Source organism: Cyanistes caeruleus, chromosome 2 (assembly GCF_971803275.1).
Source record: "Cyanistes caeruleus chromosome 2, bCyaCae1.hap1.1, whole genome shotgun sequence".
In the NCBI taxonomy this organism is placed as follows: domain Eukaryota; kingdom Metazoa; phylum Chordata; class Aves; order Passeriformes; family Paridae; genus Cyanistes; species Cyanistes caeruleus.
In genome coordinates this window covers 83,422,445-83,439,783 of record NC_141702.1, presented here as the reverse complement: position 1 = coordinate 83,439,783, position 17,339 = coordinate 83,422,445, and the positions used below count along the sequence as shown (strand labels likewise).

The window sequence follows — 17,339 nt, the reverse complement described above, 5'->3', positions numbered from 1 at the left end:
GTATTGGCCTGAGCAAACAGCAAGCTTTTTATCTTAGGTGTTAGTAAATTTGACAAATAAACTACATGTGTATTGAAGCTTCTTAGAAACATCTTAGCTTCCTCTGACTATTCAAAGGTCTGCTGCAACCTCCTTTCCTTTGATGAGAAAGGTCTGAGGGACCACCATCATCACAAGAGCAAATGGTGACAAGGTTTATGAAGAGAGGGGCTCACCCAGCAGCTAAAGGGAACCTCTGACCTCTGTTAACTACACTCAGACTAACAAGTGGTAACCTGAGTTTCAGAAAGAGGCATTTCTTGAAGGGTTCAATCTGTTTCATGTTCCTGACTGCTCACACAAGCACTCGTTCCAGTAAGATCTCTTTCAGCAGTGGCTCAGCACTCAGTGTACAATTTTAATGCCTTCACTGAAGTTGGCATGACTTGGTTTGTTGTTCCTGTGACCTGGATTGCTCATTGCTGCTTGTTTCTGCCTGTGAACCCTCTGTGACTGTCCTCTTGAGTGTACTGTGGACTTAGATCTCTCAGTAAAGTCCTGGAAAAGATTATGGGACAGCTGGAAGGAAATACGCTGCAGTCACATTATCTATAAAAGTAGGTCTGTGTAACAGTGTAAGACTAATGAAAACATTGATAACATGATGAGTGATGAGTCCCTAAACCCTCTTGGTTTTGAAGAGCAGTGTGGCCAGTCCTCTGATGAGGGATAATCTGTGAAGTGCTGGGCTCACAAGACCTTGCTCTTCAAGACAAACTGTTACAGACCTTTTTTCCTCTTCTCTGCTCACCAAATGGCTGTGCAGGCTGAGTAACACTTCCTGAGGAGTTAGCATCCTTGATGTGCTTTGTAGTTGAACAAAAGCTTGAAACACCAATTTAGCAGTTCCTCTTCCTCAAGTTTTCTCGGGTAGATGCTGAGCCCCACGCAAATACCAGCCACACCAAGCTTGCTTTCCATGTTTTGCCTTGAAAGGATAGCTCAAGACAGAAACCAGCCACAGACCCTTTTATTTAGTTGTTGCATTAACCTCTTAGTTGTGCAATCCAGCACTGGAACAAGTCTCCAGTGAGGCTGTAGCATCCTTGAAAATTCTCAAACCTTTTGAACAGGGCCCTCAGCAGCTTGACTGCTTTTCAAGATGATTTTGAGCTTGTTTAGATGGGTTCCTAAAATCCCTTCAAACCTGAATTATTCTAGGTCTTAAAACTCCTTTGTGTTGGTTGTTTAGACTCATTATCTCCTTTAATTTCTTTGCTATCTGGTCTCCCTTAAAAATGTACTCCCTTAAAAATGTACTCCCTTAAATATAATCTCATGTCTTGAAAAAAAAAAATAAAAAAAATAGGATCCACAAAAAAACCACAGATGACCCAAGTGGAAATTTTAGTGATACCATTACATCAGAGCAGGGCTTTAATTAGTAGGTCTGAAGTAAAGATAATCAATTCTGCCTGTATCTGTTACAGACAGGAGAGGAATGCTAACCAGATGTAGACTGTCGTTTCTAAAGAGAAAGGTGTCTTTTCTAACCTTGGAAAGATGTCTGTTACAACACTGTGCTTCCCTTCTTGAGCAGCTCAGCTGGGGCTGTGAGGGGAAGAAAGAGAGAAAGAAAAGAAGGATTCAGAGATGTAGAACTTGAGGAAGTCAAAAGCTATCATACCTGAAATATGTTTTTTAACTTTTACCTTGCTGGTGGGTTCTTTCTCAGGAACTACACAAATTGGTGTGTAAAGAACAATTTCATTCCTTATGGTTTTAGCCAGAAAGAAAGGCACTGTGTCATGCTTTCTTGAGGAAGGTTTGGGCACAGAAAGAAGGAGGCAGGGCTGCAGGTATGCTTACCATTGGAAAAATGATTCCTTTACAGTGATGCAAGATGGTCACAGAGGCTGCACAACACAACTCTGGATCTGTGTGGCCTCAGAGAAAGCTCTCATCACAGAGAGAATAGCTCTGTGGAGCAAGGCTTCACCTGTCCTCATGGTCACCAGTCTTCCTGGAATATCCTGTCCTCTCTTCAACAGGCATGACAAGAAGATTTTGGCCAGGCCAAGTACTCACATGTTCACAGATGCTCATTGCAGGGGGAAACAGCCTGAAGGATGAGCAGCAATTTCTGTGTCTTTTCTAGGAAAGCAAAACTTGCTGTTGGATCTCTTGGAGAGTGGGAGAAGACACCCAAAAAGATGGCAATATGGTAAGAAGGAAATGAAGGAGGAAAGAAGTGACTGTAAGAGAGAGGAGATACCATTTTCTTAAGTGTCTAAGTGACTTAAGATATCAAATATTTGGTAAATTTAAGTCACTTGAGGCACTTCTGATAATTTACCCAATTTACCAGGAAAAAAAACCCCAAATTATAAAAGCTTGGCACAAGTTATGCTGGAGGCAAAATAAAACTTATTTATTATGTCTCTCACTACTCTCACTAAGCTTGGTGGTGGATGCCCAGGGAATTTCCCCTTCAACATACCCTGTCTTAGCACAGAGCAACTTATGTGTGAGAGTGCCTAGAAGGAGTCACTGTTTTTGAGTGACAGCATGTAAACTGTACAGTCTCTTGTAAAAAGGCTGTCTGCTGGTATTTCAGTGAGATTCTGTTTCCCCTGTAGTCTGGTCTTTCCTTGTCTGTTTGTTTTGTTACCATTTGTATGGAGATCATCAGATCCAAGTACATTTGACATATGGAGATAACAGTCAGGAAAGGAAACAACATATGGCAGACAATTCATATCTATCAAGATCTGTCATAAAACCATTTTTAGCAATAGAAAAAGAGGAGCAGAAAAAGACAGTAGGTTTGAATTTAAAATAAACATACTGCTCTAAGAATCAGGAGGACCCAGGCCTTGTTTTGCTCAATGAGACCATCGGTTTACCAAAGCCAGCACCTGCTGGTGCTGGAACTCTAGATTAAAATCCTCTGTAGTGCACTGGCCAGTTCCTTGTTGACCATCATGACCACCTAATGACTAATCTTAATGACCTGCATTAAGCAAACTGCGCTGGCTGTCTAGCCTGTTGAATCACTGCCTTGGGCTATTCAGCTATTCAGCCCAGGTTATGGGAAGGAGGGAGAAAAGGAACATGTACAGGTGCTAAAGGCTGTGTGGGTACAGAGACCCCAAAGCATGATGCTTGGCTCTGCTGTCCTCACTTGTGGCCTGTAGTAACATCACATAATTGACTGGACAGATGAGATGGTCCAAGTCCTTCCTCACAAGGAAAGGACCTTCTTTCCTCTTGAAATGGTGGATAGGCCTGAATTCAGTATGAATTCAAATCATCTCTATGGGTGCATTGGATGTATAGTCCTGAGTCTCGGGGATGTCCTAGGCTTCAGGCTTCTCCTGGGACTGACCACCTCAGGTAAGGTGTGGATGTATGTATACCAGAAGAATGGTTTTTGGATTCTTTAATACAAAATAAAAGCTGGTCCCTCAGTTTGGCTGAATTGAGATTTTGACTAGAGAGGAGCATTTTGAAGGGCTGCACCTAGTCCAGATATGGCTGTATATGTATTATTTGGATATAGTGGGGAGTTTTAAAGGAATGAGGATGCTTTCCAAAAATACTGTGCATGTCACTCACTAATCTATGTAACTTAGTAATAAATGGAATTTCTTCTGTAAAATGTAACAGCCATTTTTTCCTAAGGAAACCTGGCCTTTTACCAAAGAAAATGGCCCTTTACTTTTACTTGGTTTCCTTTTTATAGCCCTGTGGAAGATTTCTAGACAGAGATGCTGTTTTAAGGATGAGAAAACCTCTGCAAGGGGGTGTTTACATTGCCCAAGCTAACAGAGGTCTCACAGGCTCAGGCACAGTATCCCTCCTGTGCCAAGAGGAAGGGACAGCCTCAAGCTGCTTCTTATAAAACCAAAAGCTGAAAAACAGAGAAGAAATAGCCAGAGGGAGGATCTTCTCCCAGTCCATTTTCTTGATGTTCTTTTATATAACTTCTGGTGTGGCCAATCCTCTTTTCCGGCAGTTATATTCTCATCTGTTATTTTCTTTGCTCCAGAAGCAGAACAGCTGAGCTGTAATGTTGGAGTTTACTGGTACTGCATCTCTGTAAATAAAAGGATAGCAAATCTTGTGGGAAGAAACAAACACTCTCTGAGATGGATAACGCTTATTTAGTGATCCATGTTACCTTGCTAGGAATGGAATCAGTCAACCTCATCTAAGGGCTAAACATTGACTTGAGTAGGGTTATGTGAGAGAGGAACTTGGCCAAATGTTTCTCCCACTCCTGTGTGGGTGAGCAGGAAGGATGAAATCTTTGGTTTAACAGAGCATCAAAACCTAACCCTGTCCAGAGCCTTGCCACAGTGGCAGAAGAAGGAGGTATTGCTGTTGAGCACAGCAATCCTTTACACATACCAGCTTGGAGGGTTTAAAATGCAAAATGGCATTTCGATGTTTAAGAATAGCAAGTTATTTGATGGCTGTAACTGAAAAGCTTCCAATAAAAAAGCAATGTGTTCCAGGACTGCATAACACTGCTGATAAAATTGCCTTTGGATTCCTTGTCTAATATTCCAGCCTTTCTCTTGCTCAGCAAAACACAATAGCTTGCACTAAGCCTCCTTGGAAGGGCAGCTAACAGCACATTTACTAGACACTTCAAACATTTATAAATGTTAAACAATTAAACAATCATATTTCTCCTGAGTATATTTAATATCTGTTAATGTCAGCAGCCCCAGCCTGAGCTGCCAGCCTGCATTGCTGGGAGAAGAGTGTTTAATATAAAAGATGAACTGGGAAAGCAATCACTTACTGATGTCTTTTGGAAATGGATAGGTGACTACCTAAGCTCACCCTACCCTACTCCTTCTGTCCCCCTGCCCCCAGCCCTGCTCTGTTACCACCTTGTTGCTTTGTGCTGCTCTGAATGCATTAGAGTGGTTATTCTGAGTACACAGGAGATGCCAGGAATAGTTTCAGGTTTCCTGCCTCATCAAACCAAATTCAATCTGCAAAAAATTAATACACCCAGAAGGAACAGTTAAAAGCATCTCCAATCAATTAATGTTAAAATGAGGCTAGAAGGCTGATTTGTTAAAGGAAACCCAATCCAGCTCAGATCTCAAGAGGCTACTGAGATGAGTTACAGTGATGAGTCAAGCTGCATTGCTTCAGAGGAGAGAAGCAAATAAGGTATAGGTTGAAGCAATCCATGCATCACTCTCAGCTGTTCATTACTTCAACCTGGAGGACCCCAAAGGCACATTCTTCTTGGGGCAGGCCATGAAGTCTCAGCAGAACGAGTCTTCCTCCCAGATTTCCCACGAGGCAGGAGGTGGCAAAAGTTCAGGTGTTTGCACTGGCAATTCAAATCTTCTGTCCCTTCTCCCAGTGCAGCTGGAGTGTGAGTAAAGAATGCAGCCAACAACCTTGAGAGATCTGCACGTTTACAGCAGGTCCATGTGTACTGCACCACTCACTCCAGAGACTCAAAAGACAAGTTGGTATGCCATCCCCATAACTTTGCCTTCAAAAACTGTAAGTCAAAAAGAGATAGATGTAAGTTGGGAAGGTTTTTATTGATATCTGAACCTTGTTGACATTCAGTGTTATTTTGTGATGGAAGCTGAGACTTATATAATCTCTTAACTCCAGAGCCCGGAGCTTCAAGATGCAGATTTAAAGGGATGTGATAAGTTTCAAGAATTGCCACAAAGATCCTTGTGGTGTATTTAAGTCTATGTAATTTACACACAGTGGGTTCAATCTGCAATTGTTGACTGCTTCTTGTCTGGTGGGCTAGTCTTCACAAAGTTAATTTTATTTTTTTTTCCTTTAATGATGCCTTGATTGTTTCCAAAGTGTAGAAAATTTCCAAATCATGTCTGAAGACACATTTGAATGAAACCTTTTTAAGCATGTTTTTTGATACCTGCTGCCTTAAAAATAAATGAATATATGACCAACCAAACAAATAAATCAACAATTAGGTACACAGCCAGATGAAGCCTATTGTCGTCACTTTGTTTCTGATTAAGGTAGGTCACACTTTTCTTCCTTCCAGCTATTAAGTATTTAGATCCATTTATACTTTAATCCCTTCTCTTTTTTCCTGGTCCTTTGTTGCTGTGTTACATCCTCACAGTCAGAGAGCATTGAACTAAGTAGTAGAAAAATGCGAAGAGGGAGTTAAGGCAGTAATCCAGCTTTGAAATAAAAAATTGGCCTGAGGTTAGTGCTTGAATCTAAAGAGCTTACTGAAGGCAGAAGGAGAAATAAAAAGACTGACAAGAGAAACTGAGGCAATATAACTGAGCCAATATGTGCGCTTATCTGGATGGGGTACTTGAATGGAGTCCTTGTGACAAAGGGTTAATTAAATTGCACTTCCCTGAATGTTGACTAGGTAGGGCTAAGAGTGAGAGATTTTCAGAAGGTTATGATGGGATTGTTAGGGTTGTTAGGCGAAAATATAGTTCAGCTGGTGGTGGGCTATACTGCTTGGTGGGCTACTCTGGTCAGGGAGGGCTTCATACCACCATGGGGAGGAATCAGAGAGACCTCAAAGGTTCTGAGATGGCAAGTGCTCATGTTGTACTCCTATATCCCCTCTATCCCTTTGTTCAGGCAGAGGAGCACTCTGCCCCAGAAATGTGGTTGCTTAGTTTACAAATCATTGCCTGTGATCTTAATCTTTTCTGCAAACTGTATTTCTGTTGGAGGTGGAAAGGAAATTTTGTGGACACCAGCAAGAACTCTGCTTGTAGTGAGGAGACATGTCTGCCTATTAACTATCATTTTTTCTATATTCTTCTTTATTTTTGACAGTAGCAGCAGCCTCTCCTCTGATTAAATGAGAGGAAACTGGCTAGAGAGAGCTCAGGCAAAGTCAGCTGAGATATTCTTATGTTCACTAAAAGATGTTTACACAAAAATATTGGTCTCCTCTGTCAATAGCTGGGCATGCTGACTCCAAAAGGTCCTAGGTTATGCCTGTAGTTCTCTGTTGCTTGAAAGGGAAAATCAATTTCCCCATGAAATTTGGAAAATAAAAGACCTATTTAAGGAGACGTTTTGGGCTCTGTGTGTGCTGCATCACAGCAAGATATAAACTGGCTTTTGCTGAAAATTAGCACCATTATTTCATTTATCCAGGTCTGGGCAAAAGGAATGATGCTTCTGCAGTCAGCTAAAGGAGATTGCATGGTTCATTTGTGCCCTACACTAAGATACAACAAACACAGTGTGGTGCAGCTTTAATTTTAATTCAAAATAAATATTACCATAACCTGCAAAATTCCTCTAATACACTTATCTAGGAGAACACAAAGATTAAAGAAATCCTGCTAATTCTTTTATCTTTCAGATACAGGACTGAAAACAAAGACATCCAAACCTTGAGCCATTTAGAAGAAGCCAAAATCTGTGCCAGAGGTTTGTCTGTTGGGTTTACTCATGGCTTCAGGTACGCTTCTTTCCCTGGGTTGTTTAGCATTTCAGAGGCCCTCTGTGTTCCTCAAGGAGAGCCATGGATTACAGACATAAAACCTTGCATAGCTTGCAGCCAAGGCAGAGCAGGGGGAGTACAAACAAGCTAATCCAGGGTGCCTTCCTATCCAGCTGCCTGCCTATGACCCTGGCCAGCACTACATGCTTCAGAGGAAGATGTAAGAACCTCACAGCAGGCAGATGTAGGATAATCAATCCTTTCAACCTTATTCTCAAGCTCCATTAGTTCTCATCCTGATCCCAAAACAGTTAGAGGTTGGATTAAGTCTTGAAGTATGGCATTTAATATACTCTAAAAATTGTTGTTATCATTAACTCCCATGACTCTGGAAACTAATGTTATCCATAGACAAATACATTTTCATTTTAAATCGCCTTGTGTCCTTGATCTACTATAGCAATGAGGACATAGGCTTAAACACCTGTTTGCAAAAGGTATTTAATATTTCTATCTGTAGCAATTTTGCTGTGATTTTTTTTCACTCCATGTCTCTTTTCCTCACTTTATGAGCTAAGGAGGAGGGATAAAGTGAGTATACTCTAAAGATTACACATTCGTTCATCATATTATTGTACAAAAGGTCTCAGGAGATGAATTATTTCAGCATCTTAAGCATTGATTTGGCAGTCTGCTTCCAGCCCCACTCAAAAATACAGACAGATTTGCACCTCTCCCAACACAAACTCTGATCCATACCTCAGTCCAAATTGCTGACCTTGGCTGAATTTTGTCCCAGCTTTCCCAGTCATGGTCAGGATAAACAAGATCTTATAGGAAAGCTATTTTTGCCATCCCTTGGCAGCCCTTTCCTGACCTACTCCAACTGGAGCAGTAGCTCATGCCTCTCTTCCAGCACCAACCCTTTCACTCACCCTTTTTGTCAGCCTAGCCTTCCCCAGGACTCTCAGGCATCCTGGAGGTGTGGGAGAATTGTCAGTACAGAATGCTTTTCCAGCTTCCCTGCTCCTTTGGCCTCCTTTCCACCCTGCAGCATTTGTACCACTCTTATTGTAGTGATTTATAAACCTAACCCTTGCTAATAGTCTTGTCTTCTGCTCTTTCCCAAACATGTCTTAACATTTTGCTTTAACAGGAACCATATCCCCATATAACTTGTGCAGTATCTCTGAGGAAGTTTTAGAGCCTATGATCTGATGTTATGTGTAGGATTTCAGCTGTATTTGTAGTGCTTACATAGAACTGCTCAAATATTTTTGAGTGTTTTATTTTTAATTAATTTTAGCTATTTGATATTGTTTGTGCACAGATTGAATCTACATGGATATATCTACAGTGATGACTTAGACTGCCTCCTTGTGTCACCTTTATATCCACCTGCAGTACAATGTCCTCTCCCAAACCCCAGCTCTCGACCATTTCTACTCCCTTCTCTTTCTCCATCCTTTGTTTTCCCTCTCCTTATAATATCACAACCTCTTTCTCTTTCACATTTCATACTCTGTTCTTCTCTCCTCCTTGGTGCCCCTCACTGAGACAGAGGACAAGGGGCACCTGAGGGCCCCATGTGTGTCTTTATGCGTGGTGGGCAAGAGACTACAGAGGAGGACCTGTCTTGGTGAACTGGCAAAGCCTCATGCTGCAAGCTGAGGGAGGGAAGCAGGAAGGGAAGTGTTGCCCTGCTGTGGGGCACAGTGTCTCCTATGGTGTGACAGGGACAATTGCTGCTCAGAGCCACCTTGGTATTCTGGGCACTGGTGTCTACTAAGGGGAGGCACTGCGCAGCCATGAGGGCCCTCAGCAGTTTGGAAGTATGGATCACAGGATAGGTGTAAAGAAATTATGCTTTTTTGGTAAAGATTTCCCACCATAATTTAGATTCCAGTGCAAGCAATATTTTCCCTTTTTCAATGTTACATATCTTTGTTGTTTTGGCACTGGAATTTGGTTACCTGAGCCAGTCATGGGGTTACCTAGGGTCTTTCTGAGTCTTCTCATCATAATAATTTTACTACTCACACACCTATAAATTTGTGGCTGGTGCATTTTTGCTGTTTCAGTTCCAGTCCTTTCTAGATTGTTCATAAATACAAGCAAATTAAAAAGTGTGGAATCCAGAGTGGAACCTTGAGGCATATGATGTTTTCCAGGGTGAAAATAGGCCATCTGATTCTTCACTTCTTTTCCCGCTATTAAAGTTTCATCAAATTAATAATTTGCTTTCTTCTCTGAACTCCTACAGTTTCTCTTTTTTGTGAAGTTTGCTCAAAAGCATTTTAACAGTATCAGTAGGTCATGGCTTTCCTCTGACATGGCCAGAGAATTATGAGAGATTTGTGAAACAGTTTTGCCTTCTCTGGCTGTCATTTTAAACATCCTGTTACTATTTTCTTCTCATTCTTAGAAAGTAAGGCTAAAACATTTAGCCTTCAAGAACATCAAGAAAGGATGGCTAAAACATTTCAACCAAATGTAGCTTATCGGACTCCAAAAACCTATTTCTATTACCATCCTTATCACACCACCCCTCAGCACAACCAGTTTTTAAATATGGAGATCATTAGTAGTTGGAAGAACATGAAAAAGGGCAGATTTCAAGGGTTTTGGGCTTGATTTTCCAAACAGGTTGGTACTAATACCTGGGACTGGAGTTTCACAGACTTAACTCAGTGGGAACATTACTTTGTTGGAAACCTGACCCAGAGCTGTGCTTTGGCCTCTCTTAACAAGCTGATGAGTATTCATGGCACAGTGCAGCTCTGTTTAGGTAACAAACTCAGCTTTGAGAGATCCAGTCGACCTTTCACTGCCCAGAAAATTAGCCTTTCAGTGGAGCAAAGCAGCTTCACAGCTATTCACCTTCCAGTTTGGATGATAATTAGAGCAGAATTAGCTTGGTGGCTTTTGCCCTGTGCGTGGTTGTACCAAGAAGACAAGTTTATGCTTTGGAAGTCCTTAGAAAGTGCTTTGGAGAGGGTATATGCTCATCCCCTATCTCAGACAATGAGGAACCCTCTTCCTGCAACCACTCCTTCATGGGGTGAACCCAAAACCAGGAGGTTGCTTCCCTCATACAGAGATGCTGAGGAGGTGAACATGCCATTGCCTCAGACATTCATCAAAATTCTCCTTTGACTTTCACAGTTTCTTCAGGACTAGGAGACCTCTGAGATCGGGCTGCTTATGTTCCTTCTCCCAGTGAAGTATAGCTTGTCCAGTGGGACATGTGCTTCACTGCAGCTGGTCCTTCAGGCTGTCATGACTAACAAAGCAGCCCTTGACTGGCTGCATGTGTCCATCCCTAGTGTTCAGCTATTGCCTAACTCCACTGAGAAGAAATGGATGCTGTATTCAACGATTTAGCCTACTCAATGGACAAAGTTCCGTGAAGGAAAACCCAAGCTAAACAAAACAAAACCCACAGAAATCAAAACAGCTGGAAAATGCTGCTCCATATAATCCCAGCTGTCCTGTCCTGCTGCTAAGAAGAACCATACTAAGAGGCTGCTACAGACGCATGCAGAAAAAACATGTTGTTAGAGGCATCAGGTTCAGGAGTCTGTGAGATGCAGCCATTCCTTGGGCACTCCAGATGTATTTAAATATTAAAAGATCAAACAGTCTATTTCCCTGTTTGCTTCAGAGTGTTTTGTTGAACATTCTCATTATTCATTGTGGTATTTCTTTGATTTAAGAGGATTTCTCTACACAGCTGTAGTTATTAGAATACAGTGTGTGTATGTGTGGTGAATGTGCTATTACAATAACGATCTTCTCCTTGTAGTAGATATGCATCCTGAGAGCAAAGCTTTTAGTTCAGTTGTGCATGTGGCAGTAAAGACAAGATGCACCAGGTAATTTGGAGAAAGAAAATGAGTGAAATGAAAAAAGACACAAAATTAATAGAGTAATGCCGTGGCGGTGGAGGTTGTGCCGCGACTCCCTGAAGAAGCTGTCCTGAGAAGGACTGCCCAGGAGCACAGTCACGTCCTCGCCTCGGCGAATGATTTCAGCCCAGCTCAGCTCGGCGGCAGCATGCAGGTGACACGGAAGAAGGGACTAGAGCGCTATGTGGCGTTCCGCTTAGAACTAGCCTTTATTAAGGCAAAGCCCTTGGCGAAGGGAGCCGGTGACAGGCGCTCTCTCGAACAGGGGAAAAGCTGGGGTATTTAGAGAGGAGGAGAGGGGCGGGGGGAAACTGGGATACAGGTATCGGGGTGGGATGGCAGGGGAGAACACCAATGGAGTGTAACAGTTTAACACAACTAACTCAAAGACTTCTGGGAGTGTTACTTTTCTCTCTCTTGCAGAAAGTATCTTGCCTCCAGGGGAGGGGTCAGGATCTCAGAATCAGCCGACTCCCCCGCCCCACAGAGTAATGACTTCTGTGCCTGTCTTTGTTACGGCCTCAGTGCCAAATATTAACTTACTTTTCATTATCTTTTTTTTTTTGACAGACAGAAACCCTGTACAACAGCATAGAGAACCCGAGAATGGGAATTTTCAAATTTATCTCTTCACATAATTTCCCTCTAATTGCTGGCAGGGCTTTTGGTCCCGTTACCTGTAGATGAATTGCAGAAAGTCTCTGAATCTCAAAGCAGTTGTCAGGCATACTTTGTTATCCCCCTCCAGAACCTGCCTGCTGTTACTCAACCACAACACTCTTCCAGTGTCAGAGAGGGGAAAGAGGCAGCAGAAGAGGGGTTGCTGGAGTGGGAAGCAGATAAACACAGCACACAAACCCTCTAATTTAGTGAGAGAAGGTAGAGGCAGTGAGGACTTTCTGTAGGCTTAGGAACAGTAGGAATGCTGTTATCAGCCAGAGATAATTAAAGATATTACAATGAAGGCAGGGAGTCAAAGGCATTATGTCAAGATTTCCACTCTGCATTTGAAAATCTACAGCATGTGGACTTAGATAAAGCTGATTGCTTCCCAGAAGAAGTAACTGATGAATCTGCTAAACATTATCTATCAGGACAAAATATATCTAGGAGTTTTGAGAGGGCTGTCTCAGGAAATGTCTGTTTTTAATGAACCTGGGAGTGCTGGCAATATTGCAGATGACTGCAAAGGTCTTAGGTTTTGCCAGTGCCTTTTCATCCCTTTAGAGGGGTGTAACAGGAAGATAGATAATTGCAAACTGAACAACCTGAAATTAATACCTGGCAAAATAGTGCACAGGGAAATATGAAGTTCTAACTGGAAATATAATTAATATCAGGCAACTTAGCTTTCAAGGAGGTAGAGTGTACTAAACAAAACAACTTTCATTTTGTATGTGATTACAAATTCAGTTGTTGACAGAGACTGCAGAGAGATAATGTGCTTTTGCACTGTGTTCAGCATACCCCAGCACAGTATTTTGACTTGAGCCAAAAGGGGTAGGGAATGCTGACTGACGGGAGTGAGGTTTGTAGGAAATAGTCTGTGTCCAGTGTTATTTCTATTTCTTAATTGGTAATCTTGAAATAAATATAAAATTGATGCTGATAAAATCTGAGGATGACACACAAACTGAAGGAGTAGCCAATAATGATGGGGACAGAATGTTTACACAGAGAGATAGGATGGTGCAGTCTGCAGCACCCATTTCAACATTTTTAATGTTGCCAAATGCCAAGTCATTCACCTGGATTGTAGGGAAACCAGTTTTGATACAGTCAACTCTTATTCATGGCAGCCCTAGAACATGATCCCTTCCCTTCCCTTCCCTTCCCTTCCCTTCCCTTCCCTTCCCTTCCCTTCCCTTCCCTTCCCTTCCCTTCCCTTCCCTTCCCTTCCCTTCCCTTCCCTTCCCTTCCCTTCCCTTCCCTTCCCTTCCCTTCCCTTCCCTTCCCTTCCCTTCCCTTCCCTTCCCTTCCCTTCCCTTCCCTTCCCTTCCCTTCCCTTCCCTTCCCTTCCCTTCCCTTCCCTTCCCTCCCCCTCCCCCTCCCCCTCCCCCTCCCCCTCCCCCTCCCCCTCCCCACTAATCATGCATCTTTCAGAACTTTTTTAGCAGATTATATACTACCTCCTCTTTCCCCTGCTCTCCTCTCCTTTCTTTCCTTCTTTTCCCCCATCTTGAAATATTGAAGTATCTGTTAGGGCAATACATTTGTATCCCATCACTGACTGTTTTGCAAATGTTTTTTTGCCAGCACAGACTGTTTTAGGTGGTTGCATATGTTAGTATTAGTCTCTTACAGGTGAGAGTGACAGTGTTGTACCAGCAGTGAGTGAATCAGAGTTGGTGGAGGCAACTGTTGAGACCTGCTCTGTGCTGCTGACAGTACCCTTCTCCTTGTGTGCTTTTCCTACCCGGGGGCAAGCTGATTAAAGCAGCTCACATCATCCCTGAGCTTGGTGCTCGTGACTAAAAATTCATACATTGGCTGACAAATTACACCAAGTCAAATGTACATTTAAAGTTACTTGAAGCACTTTCTTGGACAACTGCCCTTCCCAGTTCATTATTTGGGCAGTCTTGTACCATCTGTCTAAGCCACAAGCCCAGCTTACTGCAGCTGGGTCTTCATTAATAGAATCTCAAGATTCAGTCTTCATGCTGCAAAGTTTGGATGGTGATTAGCATCTCATACTGTCTTGGGCAGGGTAAGAAAAATCACAGTAGTGGAATTTCTGAAGCTTGTATTTGCTTCACAGCATCAAAAACTCGTATTTCTATAGAATAATGCAAAATGTGATACAGGAGGAGTCTATTTCAAGTTAATTATTAGGAATATCTTGAATCTTGAGTAAAAGTCCAAAATCTTAACAGAGAAGTTGCAGGCATGAAAATGGATCCATTGATAGATGGATCTATCTACTAACTAATTTAGTAGTTTTTTCCTCCTTGAAATGAAACAGAACTTACTCTAATGTAAGCCTGCAAAGTCTTGTGGAATATTTTACGGTCACAGATTTAGAGTATGTCATCTCCACATGTCTTTTCATGGATCACTACACTGGGCAGATGTCAACCAGGGTGCTGGAGTTCAAGTCCTGACTTGCAGGACCGGTCAGCTCTCCCGCTCCAAGATGCTCCTCTACATGCTTATGGAACATGAACACATTCAAAAAGCTGAAGACATTAAAAAAGCTCCTGCCACTAAACTTGTGAGAGCTGATGAGAACATACCCTGGGAAAACAGCTTTATTAAAATAGGGTCTTGAATATTTAACCAATTTCTCAGATGTGCTTCTCTTGTCATTAACCCTGACAGATCAATGGGTTTAAATTTATTTTTCTAATGGGCTAAGCAGGCTTTCATAAAAAAGAAATGTATCTGTGAACTACTCTCTCTTTGCTTCCAGGAGACTGCTTCTTGGTACATACCCATCTATATGTATCATAGTGATTATTAAAAAAGTTTTTCCCTCCATGATGGTTTCATAACGAAAGGAATGAAATACTATTGATTGTACTAATCATGCATCTTTCAGAACTTTTTTAGTGGATTATATACTTCCCCTGCTGAGTAATCAATGATATGGGCATACCTGCCTTTGGACTCTTTTTTAACCATCTGAACCTGCAGGTGATTCCCTTCTTCCTACACTAGAAGCAAAAGCAGTGATGTTAGGTTAATTTTTTTGTGGTGCAGCAACCAAGGAGTTAGGCCCGTTCCCTAAAAGTCCCCAGGCTGTGGATGTTGTTTCAGGTCTATTTACAGGAGTACTGATGAGTACAACAAGAACTATAAAGGAAACATGAACCTGCTTTATGTGGTGATGTGGTGAAAAATTAGATGCCTCTGGAGAGCTGGACCTGAACTGCTCTTCCAAGATTATGGGGGCTCCATTTTGCCACTGCCTTCATCAGCCTATGAGAAACAAACAGGTACAATCTCCTTAGCAAGAATGACCCAGCAGGGAAGAAGTCTTTCCAGGCTCTCACTTCTTCCAGCTCTTTTTAGCAGATGCCAAGGAAATTGCATCTGTCTATCAGCACAGAGCCTGGGGGACTTCCCATACCCTGCTCTTTCTCTCTGAAGCTGTATGGATGACTACCTCTGCCCTCTTCTCCTTTGGGGTAAACCTGCCTGAGCTCCTATTTAGGGCTTCTCTGAGGCACCTTCTAGGCTTGCTTTGTCCAGTCTTTTGATACCCAGCAAACAGTGGAACAGGAATCTCTGGGTCATTTAATTTTGCTGAGGGTCTTGTGTGAGCTGGATTAGTGCTAGAATCTGGGCTTGGGCAAGGATAGGGGACAGGAGAGTGCATGGCAGAGGGACATGAAGTTCAGGTGACAGGCATATGAAAAGCGATTTTCAAATTTACTATGTCCCCTTCTCTGAATCTTTTTGGGGCTCTCATTTCCTGTGACCATCCTGTACCACTCTACCAGCTGACACCCAGGCTAGACATGTGGTTGCTTCTGCACCAGAGGGGACCTTGTGTGCAGACTTGGGGCAATGAGAAATAAGGATTAATTTGGCTTGTCCTCACAGTATTGGCTTTTAGATTGCCTCTCTGTGACAGAGAAATTTCAACATCTGTAAATCTGTTCTCCAGAGAAGTGATTGCCTATATGGCATTACCTGTGAGAGATTCTTGCCCTCAAACCTTATTTGTGGCTCACTTTACCTAAAGAACTCATCTGAATGCTCCATTTATCTTTTAAATAAAGAACAAGTGATTGCTGAGGACTCACATCCCTATCATTTTGTGTTGCCTTCCTCATTATGAGAGGAACATAAGGGTCCCTGATCATTATTTCTGACTCTGTCATTAGCTAAGGTCTAGAAAGCATGTTTTCATTCCATTAGCCTTCAGAAATAAAAAGAATGATTGTTTAAGTCAAGAATAATTATTTCAACCAGCTCTTCTCAATGTATTGCTGTGGAACAGGCTGGGATCTAAATATTAGCTGACAAATTAATTTATATTATTTCTATTTTCCAGGAAAACCATCATGTTTGATACAAATGGCTCTATTTGTGGTTTAATGTGCCTCTCTGATCACTTATGACAAGCATTGGGAAGATAATCTTTTCTTTGATCATGTCTGCCAGGATTCCTGCAATTGACCCCCAGAAGAGTGGTAGAACAGAGATACCCAGACCTGTCATGGTCCTTTTGTTTCTCAGAAGTGTGTGGATACTTACGTTAATCAGGACTGACCTCCTTCTGTAATGATACCTTTCTATGATGATGTTGAAGTTCACAGTTATATGATGGCAAGTGAGTCCAGGCATGGTCCAGATGATCTGAATAGGATGCTTTCCATGTTCAGAGCAACTTCTTCTTTGCTTTAAAGAAATGATCAAATGCCCCCACCTTTCTTTCCTTAAAATACCAAAATGCAGCCATTTTTCTTCTAGATATAGTATTAAAACTTGCTGGACCTCTGATGAGATCTGTAATTCCTTAGCAAAGAATGCTTACCACCAAGAAGAGCTCATTCAGGGTGGCCTCTTTCATGTGTTTTCAAATGGAACAGCATTAGGACATAGGAGTGGGCGGTGAGTCAGGGCCAGCAACATGGAATCTTTCTGTCCCACCACTACTTCATGTCAGCAGAGACAAGCTGCTTCACAGCAAAGAAAGGCAGTAGACAGTAGGATGATATGATAACTCAGTCTTGGATAGCAAGTACTGTAGAAGAACCATTATTTCTTATTTTGACTGAAAATGTTCTTACACTGCTGCAGATAATAAAGTTAATTACAATGCAACTGAGAGCTTAGAGTGAAACTGGGATGAAGGAGCTTATTTAGTCCCCTTTTCCAACTGAAATAGAATTTTAAACCTTTTCTTTAAAATTACCAATGAGCCCATTGGCATGAAGGAAAGCATCTCCTATAGATCTGTGCTGCTCCTTTCACCACAAGTTTCTCAACTGGAGTCTTTCATCGTGGTAGGAAAGATCATATTCTCCTTGTCAGTGAAAAGTTGTGAGCTGTCT

General features: G+C 42.1%; 1 long non-coding RNA gene across 1 annotated transcript in view; it reads left to right on the top strand.

Moving 5' to 3' along the window:
* Window positions 1-11,072, top strand: part of LOC111927543 (uncharacterized) — a 61,622-nt gene extending 50,550 nt beyond the window's left edge. The window contains exons 4-5 of the long non-coding RNA XR_015283606.1: window positions 7,346-7,444; window positions 10,592-11,072. This is a non-coding gene — a long non-coding RNA (uncharacterized LOC111927543). The remainder of the gene's footprint in view (window positions 1-7,345; window positions 7,445-10,591) is intronic.
* Window positions 11,073-17,339: the final 6,267 nt, after the last annotated feature.